Here is a 21,487-nt window from a genome sequence, read left to right on the forward strand (position 1 = left end):
ATCTAAAATTTCAAAATTAGGGCCAAAGTCGAAAAGCCCAAGGGTGAAATTCTGGCTCCACTGAAATCAATGGCAAAATTGGATTTCACCCCAGATTTTTTTTAAAAAGTGTTCTTGTGCACTTTGCTGCCATTTTGTCCACAATGTTTTTTGATGACAGTTCACCATGAGCCACTTGGCAGGGGAGTGGCTCACCTTTTCAATGCTGGTTCCCATCTGAAACTACCTAGTTTCAAATAAAGTTCTTCATAAGCATTCACTGCTGCTCACTTCTATTACAGTAAAGCCTCTTGGACACTTACCACTATCAACTTCCCCCCTTCTCCACATGCATAAATATTGTTTCATTAAAAGGTATGTAAACACAATGAAACTACATGATGTAATGTTAACAGGAAATAGATCAGATGGTCTAGGTTAGCTCACTGGAGTATTTTTAACCAACTTTTCCGAAAGAATTTCCAATTTTTAAATAAATCCTGGAAGTCTCCCCACCTCCAATTTTACATGTTTTTAGCTGATATTACATGATTGCAGCTGTTGTTAAATTTAGGTTTAAGAAAAATAAAACCCAAAACTCACATGGTTTCTCTTTCAGATGACAATATACCCTGCAGCTACAAGAGGATAAATTAATAGGTACATTTCTCATTTCTTTTATCCTATTTTCTTCCATTCCAAAACTTAGTTGGCAAAAGGTCTGATGGGCAGGGGTGGTAAGTTGTATGGGCCCGTGGTGCCCAGGCTCCAGAAAATTCAGGCCCCAGAGGCCTGGTTCCACCAATATTTGGGGCTAGGTCTCTGGCCCCACCTGCCACCCCCAGGCATCCCTGCCTGCCCTGGACAGTGGAAGGCCGCCCCCTGCAGCTTGCACTGCGCTCCCTCACCGGCAGCTGCCAGCTACAAGGAAGCGGTGCTGGGGCAGGCTGAGGCAGTTGCTGTGCCTGCAGAGGGAGGAGGGGAGGAGGCGCATGGCAGTCCCCTCCCCGGCAAGCAACTCCAAGGCTCTAAGGTGAGGGCTTATCCTGGCTGGACTTCCTGAGCAGCAGCCGGGGGGGCTTGGGTGAGTGTCATGCCGGGGGGTCCCCTCTCCCCTCCCCTGGAGCTCGCTGCTGCCAGCAGGGGGAGGGCTGGAGATGGGGGGATTCCACTCTGGCCCCCTGCCCCAGCTCCAGGGCAGCCTGCCTGCTGCACCCAAATTCCTCATCCCTGGCCCAGCCCCACACCCTGCACCCCCTCCCACACCCCAACCCTCTGTCCCAGCCCAGAGCCCACACCCAGCACCCCAAACCTCCTCCTGCACCCCAACCCCCGTCCCACCCCAGAGCTATCACCCAGCACCCAAACTCCCTCCCAGAGCCTGCACCCCTCCTGCACCCAAACTCTGTCCGAGAGGCTGCACCCCAAACCCCCTCCTGCACCCAAACTCCCTCCCAGAGCCCGCATCCCCTCCTGCACCCCAGCCCCCTGTCCCAGCCCAGAGCCCACACCCAGCACCCAAACTTCCCCCCAGAGCCTGCACCCCAAACCCCCTCCCGCACCCAAATTCCCTCCCAGAGCTTAGGCAGCTGGTGGGGGAAGACTTGGACCCATTCTGGGCACCACCAAAAATTATACAAACCTGCTGCCTCTGCTGATGGGATAATGGTGGTGTTGTAAACAAACCTCCCAGACTCTGGTCACTGGTAAAAAGTCAGCATTTGACAACACTTACCATACACTGAGACACAATGCTCCCTCCACTGCCAGCCAAATTAAAATTAGGAAATACTTGTTGTAATCATGGCCCCAATCCTGCCATGGGAATTGCACAGGTGGACCCCTAAAGTCAACAAAGCTCCATGTGGGTTCAGGGGCCCATCCACATAATTCTCTGTCAGGAATCAGCGCTCATGGGATAGGTTTAGGCAAATATTAAATTTTTAAGAAACCACTGAAAATACCACATTTAGGAAGCAGAGAAGTTAGAATAGTAGCTCATGAAAATGAGACAAGCTTGTTAAGGTGCTTAACAAGCCTGCAGCTTACCAGACTATAAATACTATAAAAATATTGCCCACACTTATTTTTACCTTAATATCTTCCTAATAAAATAACGCCATCTATAGTAAATATCAACAATCTGTTTTTGTTTGTAGGTTATATGGAATTTTCTTTTTGTTTGGTTCTTGGGCCATTAGGTCCAGTTTTATTTTAATTACTGCCTTAATTGTACAGCATCTCACATAACTTCACTGGATATTTTATAAACAAATCAAGTAAGGACCCAACCATGGTAGCATTGATGGTCAATTTGCCATTCACCTTGGAGAGAGGAAAGATGGACTTATGATTAAGGTTGTGGACTGGGACTCTGGCAACTTGGGTTCAATTTCTGCTTTGCCATAGACATCCTGTGTTACCTAGGGCAAGTCACTTAGTCTCTTTATACCTCATCCCAAAGGAACTGTGAAGAGAAATATACTAATCAATGTGAGGTGCTGAGATACTGTGGTGATGTGGGTTATATAAGGATCTTAGATAATGACTAATAATTCCTAGCTCAGTGAGCAAAGGCTAAGGTACTAATGCATCAGACCTTGAACATCAGGCTCAGTCTGGGTGGGTCTGAAGTTCAATGGATTATCCATTTCGAGGAGACAAGCAAAAGGAAGGCTGGGGACTGGACTTCTGTAGGGATGGACATCTGGAGGCTACATGTGCTCTGGGAACTTCTCCCTTAGGTCTGCCGTCACCAGCAGTTAATTCACACATTCGCAACTATGAAAGACATTTTCTCTCCTTGGAGATAATTAACAGTTTAGCAATAATCTTAGCCTCCCCCCAGTCCGTCTCCCTCACTGTTACCAAAACTATCCCAAAGAAAGGACAAGAAATAAATTAAACTTCCCACCACTGATTGTGAGACACTGAGTCAGCACACTATTTCTTACTGCTTGATAAGCAAACAGCAACAGTTTTTCTGCCACTCCCTGACACCACAGCAGCCAGGAGGAACCTACCATTTCCAACCACCCAGGAACCTTCTGATCCCAGCATTCCAGGCCTGCTTCTTTGAACCTAAATCATTCTATCACTCAGCACCATCTCCTGGTGTCTCAAGTAACAATAACAGACCCGATTAACCTCTTCAGTGCTGACAAATAAGATTACAGAAAAATGACTGTTTGGTGGAAAGACACACTCAGGCGAGCAACAATGCTCATCCGTGCTAATGTTCCTGGAGGTGCAAATCCTCCAGAGGGAACAAGATGGAGGACCAATGCTTCATCCCCCATCTGCACTTGGCTTTGGAGATGCCTCCCCCCATGCCACCGATTAGACCAACCCCAGTTCAACTCTAGCTGGAAGTTTCAGGCCCTAACAGTTGCTACTGAGGATCAGACATTACTATTCCCACAGCATGGAGAGAGCTTGGAAGGATTTTTTCTGATGGATTGTTAAAAGCAGGATTTGAGGATAGTTGTTTTATTAGAAGGATTTGAGGGATAGTTGTTTTATTAGAAATGACACTGGGGAAATCTTGCCATTTGGTTTGAGAAAGGCTACTCCAGCCAAAAATAAAGTGAGAAATGCTTTACAGTGCATAGTACTTTGTCCAGACTAGTATTCTTCTGGAGTTGAGTTGCTTCTGTAGTTTGTAGAGCAGGAGATGGACGATGTGGGATGTTGCAGGGTTGGGGGGTTTTGGTCTGGGTAATGAGGAGGAACACAGATGGATTTGGGGCTGGCCAGTCAATAGAGGAGATTCAGGGAAGACCATAAGACACTTGAACACATTTAATAACCTTAAATCTAAGACACACATCAAACTTTGGATAATTTAAGGCCAATCATACACATTCCATTTGGACCACAAGCACAGTGAAACCAACCCTGCTGGTTACCTGTCTCAACCTCCTCAACTCAGGTGTCATTCATTGGGATAACCTATTGGATTACAAGGTTGTATGTGTGACAAATGTGCTGATTACCTCCAGAGGCCATAAGTCAACACAAGGGGCAGTTGGGAGGATGATTGGCCAAGAGTGAGGGAGCAAGACAGAATGTCTTTGGGACTCAGAAATCAGGTAGTGTTTGGGTTGTGAAGGCTGCCATGTGAGATGCTAGAACAGCTACACTAGACCTGACTTTAGCTGGACATCTAGCTAAGGCACGGTCTACACTAGAAAATTAGGTTAGTTTAACGACATTGGTCAGGGGTGTGAAAAATCCACTCCCCGAGTGGCATAGTTAAGATGACCTAAGTCCCTGTATAGACAGCTGAAGAACTGTTCCATTGACCTAGCTACCACCTCTCAGGAAGGTGGATTACCTACACCAACAGGAGAACCCCTCCTGTCGGAATAGGTAGTATAGACAAGTTCTGAGAGAAGGTGGAGCAGCATGCTGGTAAGAGCCATGTAGCAACCTGGCAGAACAATTCACAGAACTGAATCCTGGCACGCATGCAGGATCTGCAGGGTCACCCAATGACCTCTACTGGAGGAATGGGCTAAAAGGGGGAAACCCTGCCCATCTTCGGATACTCCCTGGTGCCCAAACTAGAAACAATTCTTTTTAAAAATTGTAACCATTTAAATTGGTAAGCCTACAGTACTTGTGATTTTTTTTCTCCAACCCTAATAAAACATCTCTTAATTTGAGCCATTTGTAGGAATGCTTATTTGGACCCACCAGGTGCTAGAACATATGGAGTCCTAGCAACTGATGTGCCTTTAATTCTTCCCTCCAAGTACTGCAGAAAAAAAGGGCTGATATACCATGGCGATGGCCTTACCAAATTTATGGCCATGAAAAATGTGTCATGGACGGTGAAATCTGGTCTTCCCCATGAAGTCGTGTCTTTTGGATGCTTTTACCCGACACTATACAGATTTCATGGGGGAGACCAGCATTTCTCAAATTGGGGGTCCTGACCCAAAAGGGGTTTCAAATCTATTGTAGGGGGGTCACAATATTGCTACCCTTAGTTCTGCACTACCTTCAGAGCTGGGCGGTGGGAGAGCAGTGGCAGCTAGCCAGGTGCCCAGCTCTGAAGTAAGGGTCGTATGGTATGGTATTGCCACCGTCACCTTTACTTCTGCACTGCTGGTGGCAGTGATGCTGCCTTCAGAGTTGGGTTCCTGGCCAGCAGCCGCCACTCTCCAACCACCTAGCTCTGAAGGCAGCACAGAAGTAAGGATGGCAATATCGTGACCCCCCTACAATTGCCTTGTGGCACACACACCCTGCAGCCCCCTTTTGGGTCAGGACCCACAGTTTGAGAAACACTAACTTACAGGTTTTACGTGTTTATATTTTGCCATTTTTAAATACATATTCATGCTTTGTTCCACACTGAAATTTAAGATTTAAATATCTGAAACCATGAAATTCAAGGTTTTAAAAATGCTATGATCATGACATTTGCAAAAATGGACCATGAATTTGGTAGGGCCCTAAACAGCACTCCAATGATCCTCTCAATTGAGGACAGTTATGTGGGCATCTCCCCAAAACCTAATGCATGTGTCAGTAGATTTGACCAGGTCATGTTCTCCACTATCCGCTAGTCAGTGGTTCTCAAACTAGGGCCACCGCTTTTTTTGTTCAGCAAAAGCCCCTGGAGGGCCGGGCCGGTTTGTTTACCGCGTCCGAAGGTTCGGCAGATCGTGGCTCTCACTGGCCACAGTTTGCTGCTCCAGGCCAATGGGGGCTGCGGGAAGTGGCACGGGCCGAGGGATGTGCTGGCTGCCCTTCCTGCAGCCCCCATTGGCCTGGAGCGGTGAACCGCGGCCAGTTGGAGCAGCGATCGGCCAAACCTGCAGACGCGGCACATAAACAAACCAGGCTGGCCCGCCAGGGGCTTTCCCTGAACAAGCGGCGGCCCTAGTTTGAGAATCACTGCACTAAGTGACCTCTAACAAGAAACATCAAAATAGACAAACAAGTCTTAAAATCATTAATCCAAAACTGATAGGTATAACTACTACTAGGAACCAGATTAACGATTCCCACTTCACCTCAATAGGATCTATGTGGTAAGAGAGGGACTACTTCCACATAGATTGTGGTTGTAGAGGTGGAGAAATTGGTATATTTCCAGGATAACATTTATCTTGTTGGAATACAGTTCTTTACAAGACTGTGGGCTCTTGCACTCTAACTTGGAGGTCCTTACTCAGACACACAACTATAGGTGGCTGCAAAACTGACACTGCCAGATTTGGGGGGCTGAAAAGATAGTGCTTCAATGAGCTGGAGATAAGGAGGACCTTAGAAATATCACTCCTGAGAACAGGCACGGTTCTTAGAGTCTCCAAATCTTCTCATGTAGAGCTAGCGAATACAAGAGGAAGGACTCAATGAGTTAGAGCACAGAGCTAGTATGAATTTGTGACAGAGTGCTGGGAACAAACAACTGAGCAAGCTCTCTGACTGTGCCTGATTAACTAACAAGCTATTAATCCCATTAACAGAGGGTTGAGAAAAGCACAGGAAGGACATGCTGAAGGGGAAGAGGCAAACAGACTAGGAAAGCCAGAACCAAGAAGAATCTTTAGGTGGAAAGATCTCTTCCCATTCCTTGTAGAGGGTGAAGAGAAACTAATGCTGTAAATGGTTTGGTGTATGGATCAGTGTAGTGGTGGGAAGACCAATGTAAATAAACTACACAGTGATGTTTAATAACTGAAGGTTTCCAAATAGTCTGTGTAGACAGAGCAAAAGACAGGGATGGGACCTTGCCCTGTCAGAGGGTCAATTTAACAATACTTGGCCAGCTGGTGATGAGCTCAACCGGGTCAGACCCTTATGGGTCCATTTGGTCTTAGGACATGACAACATTTCCCTTCTGCTGCACTCTATGTAGTATTGTAAGATCTAGAGATATAACTCTCGAATTGGACCAGAGTCAACATATTTTCCTCCTCAAAGTACCTATAATCTCCAGTCAGTGTTTCAAAGAAAGATTCTGGAAGCCTTGGAGGATGATAGCAGGACTCAGCCTTGCACTATTCCTACAGCTAAGACCATTGTGCTCACCTCAGAGGTTCCTGATGAAGGCTCAGACAATATGATCTCCACCAAAGTTTTGATAGACATTGAGTGAGGGCTGTGGGACTTTTCTGCTTGCAATAAGACACTCATGAGTGGGAGGTGGCCTGCCTAGTATGTGACCTGAGTTTGGGACCAGACATGATTTCTTGCTACCCCAGACTAGAAGAGACCGGGAAAGAGGTGGAAACATGTTCACATTCTGTGAGGTGAGTGACTTCTACCTTAACTGATGCAGAGTCACTTTGACAGGCTTTCATGCGTAGCCCAGCACGTACACCAGAAGCTTAAAAAACAAACAAACAAAAAGAAACCAAGGGACCCTGGAAGACCTCAAAAATCATATGCATCACATTTTCTGCCACACATTTATACAGCTCCATCTTGAAAGAGCTGCTGTGTTAAACCTAAGTACTGATCTATATCCATATATAGTTCTAGGGGATGAGAGAAGGGGAATAAAGCTACTTTAAAGCTACTTTTCCCACATCAGACCAAATTTGAAGACTTTTTAAACAATGCATTTCTCCTTGATCTCGTCACATTTCGTATAATTTCTTAGTTGGGTGTAGCTCAGCTTGAACAGCTATATGCAGTAAAATTCACATTCAGTTTTCTCTCTTAGCATGCCTGTATTTGATACAAAGAAAGGTGATATGGCTAATAAATTACAACCTCTGCAGTTGCAATGCGTACGTGCAGCTGGCAGAACATGCAGTGCCAATCAAGTTGCTCGTGATCTTCTAGCCATTTGATAAATATTCATGAGGAAGCACTGTGATGAGTCACTAGTGTTCCCTTTTAGTAAATCTTTAAAAAGCTGGTGCTGCCAGAGGCGGAACTTATTTTTGCCTTCCAGCTACTGTGAACAATGCAGTTTTATTTAGTATTCCTTTAGAGACTCAGAAATCCTGGAGATGGGTCACGAATTATTATATATTACTATGTATATAAGTGAATAGTTAGTTTTATACCTTTTTAAAAAGTCAAAAGTCAAACTCTTATTTTTTCTTTCAACTGAGGCAGTTGTAAGCAAAATAATTTTAAAATAATCCTACTAGTATTTGTTACGCTTAGATACTGACTTGAAAGTACTCTATAAATATCTTTAATTAGCATTCTGACTCTCCACGGAATGTTGGTAGATTTTAAATCAAGTGTGTTACAATGTACAAGTAGTGTGTAAGAATGAATTGAACTCCCAAGCAAGCTAATTCATGACAGCCAATTTAGCATCCCATATGTGAAGGAAGTTATGTGCTTCTAGAGTTGAACCCAAAAGGCCATGATTTCAATACACACATCTTGAATCCAATTTTCAAAATTAGACAAACCCCGTGCATACAGATTTTTAAAATTACCCTCACATGGACACTGTTATTTTAGGTATGATGTGATTTGGTTATGTTGCACCTGAAATCTGGCCAATCTGAAAGCCAGTTGCTTAGTTTTCATTGCAAATTGGAAAATAAAAAAGTCCCTCAGCTGGCCATTCTAGATCTACCACCTCCACCATAATTCTGGCCCTTGAGCTCTTGATGCTGCTAGAGTCCTTCCCCATATTTATAAATATCATTGCTAATGATGAGCACTTCAGTGGGCACTATGGGTGCCCAGCACCTCGCGGGGGAGGAAGGGGAGGGAGAGGGGAAATCAAACCACTTATTTAGATACTTTCATGTATATTTAGCTGCCTAATTTCATGCACATAGGTTTGAAAATTTTGGCCTGAAGGACTTGCCCCTGGTCACACAGTGAGCTACTATCCATGCAGTGGCTAGAACCCTATATTCCTGAGTTTCTGCCCTTTATTCTATCCTTGAAAAGGGGAACAATCATAATCTACTTTAGCTGCTGAAGGTGAGTAAACAATTCACAATGGATAATTTGTTTAGTGAATTTAGCTCTCACACACTTGTGCCCTGTCTGCAGACTGCAAGTTTTAAAATTCGTTCCTTTTCAGACATTCAATATTACCAAATTTCAGCATGCCGGTGGCTCACAGATCATCTATTCACTGTTATGCTCTGATATTAGAGCTGTATGATTGTCACATAAGTCACATGGTGGGGAGCTCCCACTCCACAGATCAACAAAGTGTAGGGTGATCAGACAGCAAGTGTGAAAAATCAGGACGGGGGTTGGGGGATAATAGGAACCTATGTATGGGGCGATGTCAGCAAACCAATAAAGTGCCTGAAACCACTATGGCTTGTTGCTAAAAGCAGCCAAGTCAGCAAGCCATAAAGTGGCCATGTAGCAAACTCAGCTTGACCAAGGCAGGAGGGGAGGAGGTTTTGAGTGCCACAGAAAGGGCAGCTTGACCCAGCATCCTTCCTGATAAGAATTGTGTTGAAATTGCTGATACATGCATTTTAGAGGAGCAGGATATGCCCCAGGAATGTCTATTGGGCCCTCAAGGCTGCAAACTCTGGAAAAACCCACACCTGGTTAATCAGTAATCAGAAGGAGCCTCTTGCTTGCCCATTGGAACTGCTTGCTTAACAAGTTTTCTTTAAGGGACATGTCATTCTATTACTAATATATAAATAAGGGGGAAAAGTTTGAGGTAGTGGGACTCTTCGGGACTGGACTCTCCCTCTGGATGCATCTTGTGTTTCCCACCAGCAGACAGGCTGCCGCTGTGCTACTCGAGAGCCACACTCAGCTTCGGTAATTATCGAGGGTTGGGGGTGTTTTACTAACCTGTAGTAAAACATGTGTAAGTGCTTGAGACTAAGTAAAGTTTAGCTTTAAGTGAAAGCACTCTTGTGTTGTCCTGTTTGTGCCAGCCGCCTATCGGTCGGACGGCCGTGTCTCCCCAATTTATTTCCTGACACCACCTCGCCCAGAGTAAAAGTTACTAAGAGCTTTGGGTTGAAAGAACCCCAGGTAACACCTATATAAGAAAAGGACCCAAAAATTGGGACTGTCCCTATAAAATCGGGACATCTAGTCACTATAACAATGTGAAAGAGCCCTCTGCTTCCAGAACCTTAGGTGGCTGGTAAAGTGGCAAGAAATCCAACCCCTGCTTCATGCTGCAGCTATCCACCGATTGGAGGACGGACGTGCCATTCCAGAATGAGACTGTGCAGACTGTAGGAGGGCACAAACTGCTGCTGCAGAGACACAGCCACATGAGACCCAGAGCTCAGGACTGGGAGCACCCCATCTGTGTGGCCCCTGGGAAACTGCAACGCGCTGCATGTGAGAATCATCCAGACCCCAAAAGGAAGGAGGCGACCCTGATCCACCATGACTAAGGAACTAATGGTGGAACACGGACTGTTCATTTGCTGATAAAGATGTTGGAGTGAGGGTGGGGTGAATCCCTATCGTCCAAAGACTGTAGCTTGTTTTTCCACCCAAAGGCAAGAGGTGAGAGCTTGGAACTAACTACTAAAAAAGGGAAGCTTCCGCCATAAATGGCATATTTTGTGGTCCTGATTGTAGAAGTTAGATAAACTACTGCCAACCAAAGTCACATTTAATTTTGTAATGAAACACTTTATAAAGTTTCCATTCTACAAACATTTACACCAACAAAATTTTGCTCTCATTCTGTTCACAAATAATGGGCGGAAAGTTAGCTTGTGCAGCTCAAAAACTTGTCTCTCTCACCAACAGAAGTTGGTCCAATAAAAAAAAATTATATATATACCTCCCCCATCTTGTCTTTCTGACATGACACAGTAATACAGGGAGCAAATATCTGAGTAAAAGATGCCAGTTTACACAGTAACTTTTCAGAGCAGAACTATATTTCATAGAATTCCAAGAATACTACCAAGCAGACACACTATACCTTGTCCTTCAGATGGGCCTGCAGTAACCTGAAAAGAACAGAACAAGAAAAACCAACAACTGTTCACCTGTGTTGGCACACACTGAACAAACTCAGCCTTCTCACACTTGGCGAATTAGTGACACACTAGATGCCAAGATAGTCTTGGAATAAGTTAAAATGTGAACATACCCTGTGTAATAATCTGAGGAGGAAAATCCCCTAGGTCAGAGGTGCTCAGCTGACTGCTAGAAAAACAGGTATTCTGGTAAATCAACTGTTAGGCATATTTAATCATAGCTTGAACATTAGTATCTTCATAAATGATCTGGAGGATGGTGTGGATTGCACCCTCAGCAAGTTTGCAGATGACACTAAACTGGGAGGAGAGGTAGATACGCTGGAGGGTAGGGATAGGATACAGAGGGACCTAGACAAATTGGAGGACTGGGACAAAAGAAATCTGATGAGGTTCAACAAGGACAAGTGCAGAGTCCTGCACTTAGGACGGAAGAATCCAATGCACAGCTACAGACTAGGGACCGAATAGCTAAGCAGCAGTTCTGCAGAAAAGGACCTAGGGGTTACAGTGGACAAGAAGCTGGATATGAGTCAACCGTGTGCCCTTGTTGCCAAGAAGGCCAATGGCATTTTGGGATGTATAAGTAGGGGCATTGCCAGCAGATCGAGGGACGTGATCGTTCCCCTCTATTCGGCATTGGTGAGGCCTCATCTGGAGTACTGTGTCCAGTTTTGGGCCCCACACTACAAGAAGGATGTGGAAAAATTGGAAGGAGTCCAGCGGAGGACAACAAAAATGATTAGGGGACTGGAACACATGACTTATGAGGAGAGGCTGAGGGAACTGGAGATGTTTAGTCTACGGAAGAGAAGAATGAGGGGGGATTTGATAGCTGCTTTCAACTACCTGAAAGGGGATTCAAAAGATGATGGCTCTAGACTGTTCTCAGTGGTAGCAGATAACAGAACAAGGAGTAATGGTCTCAAGTTGCAGTGGGGGAGATTTAGGTTGGATATTAGGAAAAAAAATTTCACTAGGAGGGTGGTGAAGCACTGGAATGCGTAACCTAGGGAGGTGGTGGAATCTCCTTCCGTAGAAGTTTTTAAGGGTCAGGCTTGACAAAGCCCTGGCTGGGATGATTTAATTGGGGATCGGTCCTGCTTTGAGCAGGGGGTTGGACTAGATGACCTCCTGAGGTCCCTTCCAACCCTGATATCTATGATTCTATGCGAGCTCCATCACTGAGAGGATGAAACAGCAGCAATGCTCAAACTAGGAAAGAATCAAACAGACCAAGCAAAAGATTTGACACAAATTCTACAATACAAGCAAAAGTATTAGCAGTCACTTAACAGTTATTAGGCAGCATTTGTGATCAGCCCAGGAGCCAGACAGCTACTAATCCTTATATGTTACTCAGAATAATATAGGCCCTGGTTCAACAAAGTATTTATGCACAGGACTAATGACACATGTGAGTATTCTCAATAAGCTCAATGGGACTACTCACATGCTTGAAGTTAGGCATGTGCTTAAGTTCTCGCTGAATCAGGACCTCTGTCATCAGTCCTCGGATGTCAATAAGCTGCCCTATATAGTCTTCATTCTATATATGGTGGACCTGGGCAAAAAAAAAAAAAAAAAAATCATTGCAGAATGGATCAAGCCACTCTGGTGATCTCACAAGGCACCATAACCAAGAAAATCTCCATAAATGAGAGAAACCTAGGAATGGCTTTTCATCACACCATTTTCAATTATTTCTTTGTATTTTAAAAAGTCTTCTACTGGAAGGTGAACAGCAAACTTACTCATGAGTTACATGAGTGATCAAAACCAGGGACATGTAGTAGATGTACAGGTAAATGTTATAATCACTTAATGGTTTCTATTGGCACAGCATTTTATATGCAGTTTGGTGCAGATGTAAGTGGTTCAAGACTTATAACTCAGAAGAAAGGTATGTTATGGGTATAATACATGAATATATTAATGTGTGTATGTACTCATTCTGGCATTGCTATCTAAGGGTAGATACACTAGCAGCCATTTTAACAATTTGATATTTTACAGGAAGTGGCTGATGGGAATGAAAAAAGTTGAGACCCCCAGGATAAGTCATTCAATTCTATGCACATATTAGCATATAAATAATGTCTTACCTGAGTGCAGCTCTTTGTGGCTTTAACTCTGGACCTATTATGGAGGGGGGGAAACAGCCTTAAATTTGGATCTCCTCTTCAGGCCACATCTGGACTTCAAAAAAAGGATTAGACAGTGAAGTGATACTAATTCATTGACTGTTTATAGCTGGGAGATTTAAAAAAAGTTTAAATGTTTAACGGAACAAAGATTTTCACTAAAAAAGGAGTGAGAGCAGTTAGGAGTGACATATGTGGAGGTTTGCTTTTATTTTTAAGGTTTGTTTATGCGAGAAAACAGGAATGTGTAAGGAAGCCAAGCTTTCTTTGATGATTGGTTTCATAAATTTATTAGCTGAATCATAGACATGGAGACAGGATTGAAAGTTCATCAGCTATTGGCACTGAGATAGAAATGTTCTATTCCTTCTCTCTGTCTGTTTAAAGTCTGTGTGCTAAATCCCAACTCCTTTTTCCTATTGCCAATGATTGCCTTTCTCGCAATGAGACTAAAACAAATCAGTAATAAAAAAAGGTAAAAATCAGAGGGCACACGACATATTGAAATAATGAAACAACCCTATGACAATTCATTTGGGAATCGATTTAAAGATATTTCTCATAATCAAAACCTTAATTATTTCCTCAACCTCCTATATGCAAAAAGAAAAGGAGTACTTGTGGCACCTTAGAGACTAACCAATTTATTTGAGCATGAGCTTTCGTGAGCTACAGCTCACTTCATCAGATGCACAGATGAACTCCTATATGCAGTTCACCATCAAACCTGACAGAAAAAATAGACCGTAGGCCAAAGCCATCCTGGTGCAACTTCAGTGGAGTTACAGAAGGAATTAATTTAGCCCCTTGGGTTTACTGTGTATGAACTACAACACCTGAAACCATTACCCACATATCAAATGTGACATAAAGGTAACTTTTGTTTGTCAATGCAGTTCTAATCAGGATTAAAACAACAGGCTGCAATGCAAATAAAAAGGACAATGCAAATGATCCAGGGTTTGGCACCAAGAGGAAACATACACAAACAGCATTCTTTTGTAAAATTGCCCTGTGTTTATTCAATAACTCAGATTAAAAAAATATATATAAAAAAAGACCCTAGTCCCTGAGCCATACTACTTCCTAATTTGGTTAGGAAGAACACAACAAAATCAATCTGCCTTCAACAGGAGCATTATCTTCATGCTCTCTTCAGAAAGCTGTTCACGTGGAACCTGCATCTTCTTCCTTTGTGTATTTGTTCCCTCCTTCTCCTCCTACTCCTTGAGGCCTACACTACACTGGAAAACACTTACCATTTCAGCTGTACCAGCAAACCGTCCTACTGTAGACACAGCTTAAACCAGCAAGTCTGCGCTTGTTTCAGTGTAACATACAAGTTCCCGGAGTGAATTAAGCTATCTTGGCAAAAGGCCTTTTTTGCCAGTATAACTGCATCTTCGCTAGGATCCTTTGCTGGTATAGAAATATTGTAAAATGTCATACCCCTAACTGACATTACTATACCACCAAAAGTTTCTAGCCCCTGGCCAGTATAACAAGGACCACCTGCTACAGCTGACAGAATCCAAAATACAGCTGCCTTCCTTCAGCTCACAAGAAGCCAGGAAGGAAGTAAAGCCAACTACACTTTCTCCACAATAGCCAGTTGGAGGTACCTATGAACGAATCATTTCTCTAGTCACTTGGAAATTTCCTTATTGTGAAATGGTCACACACACTAACCAGGAATGGCCTTCGCACACTAGCCAGGAATGGCCTTCACAGTACACCCCATTATAGCCAAATAGGTAGTAAATAAGTGAGGAAGAGCATTTCCATTTCCCTCCCCCCTTTCTGTTTATTTTATTTGCCGTTTTAAAAACAGGACTTTGCCTTCTCCAATTTCTAGAGAAAAAATAACAAGGACAAAATATGTCTTCTGAGATGCATAGTGTGCAATAAAATACTATAAAAGAGAGAAAGCTCTGTGTGTCTCTCTCTCCCTCTCTCAGAGGTAGGATCAGAAACAAACAAAACTGGAGATAAGCCATTTCCAGCCATGACTAACTCCATGCTGGACTTTTTCTGGATTAAGCATGTTTATTCTCATTCTTTAAATGAGGAAACGTAAAGATGATGTTTTATTCTGAAAAAATAACTTTACAAAGATCTGTAGCTTGTCATAGATTCAAAGATTTAAGGGCAGAAGGGACCTTCTAGTCCAATGTCCTGTATACAGACCATACAACTTCATCCAGGGATTCCTGGAGCTAGTCCTATTTTAACTTGATTTTAACCAAAAAAGTTTCATTGGCTCCACTCCAGCCCATAATCTCGATAAAGATTTATTTTCTTTTTTCTTTAATTCACAAACAAATCTTGTTACAGTTTTTCTATGGCTTTGACATCCAGAGATAGAAATGCTAGCATGCAAGCTGTTTTAGACCAGATTGTTCAAATTACTTTCCAGCTTTATAAGTGAACCATTACTTTTCTGCTTCACTGATTTTTGTTCTGTCTTTCCAGATACTATCTTCTGTGATGCAGGTCCAATGAATACAAAGTTTTAAATTATATATAAATTTAGATGGTCAGATTTCATCAAATGAGGTCAGAGGACAGATAACTCCCTGTGTTTTGGGGTTTTATGTGATTAACATGCATTACTGGAGTGGTTATTGGATCTTGTAGTATATGGTTCCTTCGCACATTTTCCTAAACACATACAGTACACCACACGTATAGATCAATATTGGTACATGCTTTAGATTGTAATATATTCTCTTTTGTGTAGAGAATAAATGGTCACAAATCTGACATAAGGAATCGTAACATTCAAAAACCAGTAGGAGAACACTTCAACCTCTCTGGTCACTCAGTAACAGACTTAAAGGTGGCAATTTTGCAACAGAAAAGCTTCAAAACAGACTCCAGTGAGAAATTGCTGAACTGGAATTAAATTTCAAACTAGATACCATTAAGTTGGGCTTGAATAGAGACTGGGAGTGGCTGGATCATTGCACAAAATGAATCTATTTCCTTATGTTAAGTATCCTCACACCTTCTTGTCAACTGTCTGAAATGGGCCATCTTGATTATCACTACAAAAGTTTTCTTTTTCCTGCTGATAATACCTCATCTTAATTAATTAGCCTCTTAGAGTTGGTATGGCAACTTCCACCTTTTCATGTTCTCTGTATGTATATATATCTTCTTACTATATGTTCCATGCTATGCATCTGATGAAGTGGGCTGTAGCCCATGAAAGCTTATGCTCAAATAAATTTATTAGTCTCTAAGGTGCCACAAGCACTCTTTAAATACTATGCCTTATTTTTTTAATCCTTTCATAAAAATGCATCTAGACTGCTTCTACTCTCCTGTTGGAATTTATGGGCCTGATCCAATATACATTTATAGTCATTAGGAGCCTTATTATTGACTTCAATGGGCAACAGACCAAGACCTAGAAGCATCTTTTCAGCAAGGAAGAAACTGATTGTCACCACTTTGTGTATGACACTTTCACCGTTTCTGCTTTGTATTCACTTCAATGCAAAAAGTAAACAAGCAAAAAACAAAAACAACAAAAAACAACCCTAACTACTTTCTGTTCCAGTTATCTTAGGTGTTATAAACTCAGTAAGTACAACATTTTCAGAATGTGTGATTTTCAAATTGATGCTGGCATTTACACAATTCTTTGTTATTTATTTCAGATACAAATTAACTATATGAAGTAGCACCCATATGCAGGAGATGGTGGAATCTGGAAAAGAGAGCTGCAAGTGCAAGCAACAGGTGGATGTCTATTACATTTCTCCTACTAGAAGAAAGCCATGAACACTTAAATGATACCTACCATATGCAAAGATGTTCCAGTTACAAGTCCACATGACAAAATGAAGGCCTCTCCGTTGCTCATGCCATATTTGAAGCACACAGAAACCCAACCTCTTTTATAGTCCCCACACATTCATTGATTAATAATCAATAAAAAATTATTTCTGACTCATCTAAGCAGAGTACTTTCCTAATTTACATTCCAAACATCACTGGGGGACTTGCCCAACATCTTAGAGCTCTTAAATTTTTACAATCTTTTGACTTTGAAAGTTTATTTTTTGTTGCTTTTAAAATACAAAAAAATATTAATCTATTATCTTTGTGTCAAATTTACACCATTTATGATGGCATCTGTGCCATAGTCTGCACTATGTGACTTAAGATCCACCAGGAGTCATATAGGGAATATGGCATAACCCCTAGAGAGGGGGCGCATGTCACCAGCCAGTGCAACTCAAAATGTGCCAGATGGAGAAAGGACATGTCTATGGCAGCTGGGCGCCAGCGGGGAAGATATCCTGGTTCAATGTATGCCTTGAGCTGTCATCTTTCAAATGAATACCCACCCACCCCCCAGCACAGTGAACAAGGCTAACACAGGGAGGTGAATGTATTCCCCTCTTCCTAAAGTTACCATCCTTTAAAAAAAAAAGTTTCATGCTAAGGGATTTCTTAGGTAAAGAGCAGTAACTGAATTTTGAAAGTACATGTATGAAATTTCTTGCATGGCACTGGGGAAACTTGCCAGTCACACTCTAGGGATCAGCTTCACAAGCCCTGCTGCGCTTTATTGCCTTAATAAATTACTGAGCAACCAGTACATTCTGTCCCTCTAGTAACGTGTCTCCCTACTCCCCTAGTTAATTTCTTGAGCAGTTATGGAAAAAGTTGCAATCAAGCCTCTGTCAAAGAATAATGTGAAACACAAATATGGGGAGGAAAAATAAACATGATCAAAAATAAATTTTTGGAGCAACCTCGTGTCTGGCAACCAATAGCTTTGCTTTCCATGGGTCAGGCCCAGTTTTGTGAGCTCTGGCATACTGAACCTCACTCAAACTAGTGCCGGAAAAATTCATTTTGCCTCATTTCAACACTGCAAATTTCAAAGTCGGACTTTAACAATACTGGGTTTGCATTCCAATAAGAAGATACTATCTATACTGCTAACCTTGGAATCAAATGTGATGAAGTGTTCATGGGAGTAAGGGGGAAACAGCTCTAACTGAAACCTCCAAGGTTTGGTTTCACTGAATTAACATTTCCTATGTGGAAAACTCCACACTCAAGCACTTAAGCCTATAGCATTTCTAAATTCTGCCTGCTCTCAGTCCCAGTGATTCTCGTAATGAGACCCCGTGACAGTCTAAATGGATGCCCTGTCACATTTTAATAGTCAAGGTTAGACTGCATATAGATGGTGTGTGACAGAGTACAAGGAGCGAGTAGGTGAGCATGTACTCTGATCACTTGAGGCTAATTAGTGCCCCAAGAGAAGCTTATTGAGCGTAATGGTCTAATCAGGCTTTGGCCTAAGAACTCAATTGGCCTCATCAGCCCAGGGCTGATTAAATAAATAAAATAAAGGCAGGCAGGCAGGCAGTCACAGTCACACAGAGGGCTCAGAGTAGGGAGACCTCTGTTCCCCTCAGTTCCTGCTGAGAGGGCCTAAACCTTGGCAAATACTGTAAATAGGTGGGAACATACGGGACTGTGGTGATATTGGTGAAGAGGACTTGAAATAAAGCTTCAATGAGAACATACCTGGAGGACTCTGTGTAGTTTCTGCAGGAAGAAGATGGGGGTGGAGCAGGGACCCTGTTACATGGTAAAAGAGAGAGGGACTACATTTCAACACTGATGAAACCAAAAAGCTTCAGATTTTACTGATTATTCTGAATAGTATTTTTTTCCTCTTCTCTGAAACACTGCACCATGAACAACATGCACCTTCTTTTGAGTTATAGTTAAGTGAAAGTGCATCCACTTAAAAAAAGATGTTAGAGATCATAATTATGCAGTTTTCATAGGTTTGTACATTTTTCTGAAAGTTTCCAGTTTCATTATGAAATCTGAGCTACTGAAAGCCTTTTTGAAGCAAGGAAAACACAAACTATTACTTCCTTAGACTGATATATTGCTCATGCTACACACCGGGTGTAATGAAGTAATCATAGCTGTCTTTGTAATCCTGCAATGTCAAAAAGAACAATGTCTTTTTTTTCATTTGCAAATGCAACTTCCCTTTTTAAATGAATGCTTTTTGCATTGTTGAACATGCATTTGCAAAAGCCATGAGTTATAGCCCTATAGCTAGCAAACGAAAAACTTGAAAGCTATCATATTGGCTTTGTTAAACAGAGAACTTTTCTGTCCATACTCTATGTCTGTGGTAGGAGAACAACTGTCTGTCATTTCCCTAAGTGGTTGAACGTTGGTAATCACAAGGTCAGTGCCTCTCTACCGATCAAAAATGGAAAACAAACAAAGGGCCTGCCAATGACTGTAGCTGAATTCTAAATGAGAGATGATCCCAAAGCAGAACCCTGACCTAACTCCATTTGAATTTCGAGGTAGTACAGATCCAGATCAAAACTCCACAGCTCAGGCCCATCTTTGTTTTCTAAACAGAGGATAAGACATTGGAAATATGATGCACTATTTTAATGAGGCAGCTGTCAAGTGATAATGGCTTGGTTTTTTACATTTGTGGAGATGCAGGCCAATATTTTCAAAAATAGGTGCCCAAAATAAGGCTCCTAAATCCAGTATCTAATTAATTGCCCTTATTCTCAGAAGCATTGATCATCCAGTAGCTCCTACAGACTTAAGTTTAGCAGTTGGCATCATGACTAAGCACAGAACATGATTTCAGTGGGACCTACTGGAAATTCTGCCCTTTCTTAAAATCAGGCCACTTGCAGTAGAACCTCAGAGTTACGAACGTATGGGGAATGGAGGTTGTTCGTAATTCTGAAATGTTTGTAACTCGAAACAAAACGTTATGGTTGTTCTTTCAAAAGTTTACAACTCAACATTGACTTAATACAGCTTTGAAACTTTACTATGCAGAATTAAAATGCTGTTTCCTTTTTTTTTTAAAAAAGTAGCTTACATTTAACTCAGTACTGTACCGTATTTGCTTTTTTAGGGGGGAAGGGAGACGAGGTGTCTCTGCTGTTTCCTGTTTGTGAACTGGTTCCAAATGAGATGTGTACGGACTGGTCAGTTTGTAACTCTGGTGTTCATAACTCTGAGGTTCTACAGTAGTTCAGTAGCTAAGTATGGATTTAGGAGCCTAAACAGGAACTCAGTTTTTTAAAAACATGGTCTTTATTTCCAAATAGAATTAATTGACAAGGCAAATGAAAATTATACTCTCATTCACGCTTCTAATGGACATGTGTCCACTTAACACAATGACCTCATAATTTAACCAGAGAAAACTTTCAGCCAGGAGAAACCTATTGCTGAAGGAATAGGGCTACCTAGCTAAAATAGCATTTCTGTCCTACTCAAAATGGACAGTCTGTTGCTCAGTATTGATAATCAAATAGTTTAAAATCCACTCTGCTTTACTGCATTCCATGTGTGTGATGTTTTTTCTACATCTGTCATCTGCTGCCTATCAAATGCAACAACTACATTTTGTCCAAGGAATAATATTCCCACCTAGCAACAGCAGCTCACCCATGTATATTGTCTGTTCCACCCTCCTTTCTGTTCTTGTCTCTTATTGACTAAAACATATTTTCCTTTCATCTTATTTTAGCCCTCAAGAAACAAACTGTAGTCTATATCCTAGTATCAAGCTAATTTTGGAAGAGCCATTTTGGAAGAAAATATAAGGCTGCTTCTCAAAAGGTTCTGAACCCAATACCATCTTGCACTGCATCTTGTCCAGATTTATTTCAATGTTTAGTCTCCTCTGGGAAAACAATATATTATAGACAGAGAAGCCACCAGAAGTTTAGCTGTGGCATGTAAAAACAAGGAAAAGGCCTATCAAGCAGATTCCTGGGTATTTTTGTCCTGCTTATATTTTATGTAAGAGTTCATTGTTAATCCAATTCTCACTATTTTATTTGGTTTAACACACTAATAGACACCTTGTTCCTTATCTTACTTTTCCCTACCATAAAAGAGACACTTTTCGTTTTTCCACATCCCTATAAAAACTTCACTTCAGCTACACTCCATTTTTACACCTTGGGAAGATTTACCCTTCATTGTAATAATTATTATTTGTATTTCAGTAGTGCCTAGGGGACCAAGGTCCCATACAAAATAACTGTGCCTACCATGGAGAGTTTATGTTTTACCTTTAGTTCCCTGTCATGCCAAAGGAGATGCTTGCTTCCTTTCCTCCTGCCTCCCTCTACTCCCCCTTGCCACCTCCGTCCCCATACACTGGAAAGTTAGGAAGCATGAGTTCAGGCAGCTGCTCCATGTGACCCTAATCATTATCTACCCATTCCATGGCCCTCTCAGGGCCCTGCCCCCTCTATTCTCCCTGCCAATTCCTTCCTCTGTATTTCCCCCACTATTTCCTGACCATCCTGTATAGGTGTCACCTTTCCCTCTCCCCTTAGCCCCATATGTTTGGCTCAGATCACCCACATAACCTGGATTCAGGGAGGGTTGGTT

The 21,487-nt window shown here is 42.2% G+C and overlaps 1 long non-coding RNA gene across 2 annotated transcripts; it reads left to right on the top strand.

Annotated features, from left to right (window-relative positions):
- The first annotated feature begins 9,501 nt into the window (after positions 1-9,501).
- On the top strand, positions 9,502-17,009 carry LOC140915981 (uncharacterized). 2 transcript variants are annotated; one of them, XR_012160335.2, is made up of 2 exons: positions 9,502-9,711; positions 16,714-17,009. It is a non-coding gene; the product is annotated as an uncharacterized LOC140915981 (long non-coding RNA). The 2 variants fall into 2 exon arrangements; XR_012160336.2 differs by lacking the exon at positions 16,714-17,009 and adding an exon at positions 10,031-10,574.
- Positions 17,010-21,487: the final 4,478 nt, after the last annotated feature.

Source organism: Lepidochelys kempii, chromosome 8 (genome assembly GCF_965140285.1).
Source record: "Lepidochelys kempii isolate rLepKem1 chromosome 8, rLepKem1.hap1, whole genome shotgun sequence".
NCBI lineage: Eukaryota > Metazoa > Chordata > Testudines > Cheloniidae > Lepidochelys > Lepidochelys kempii.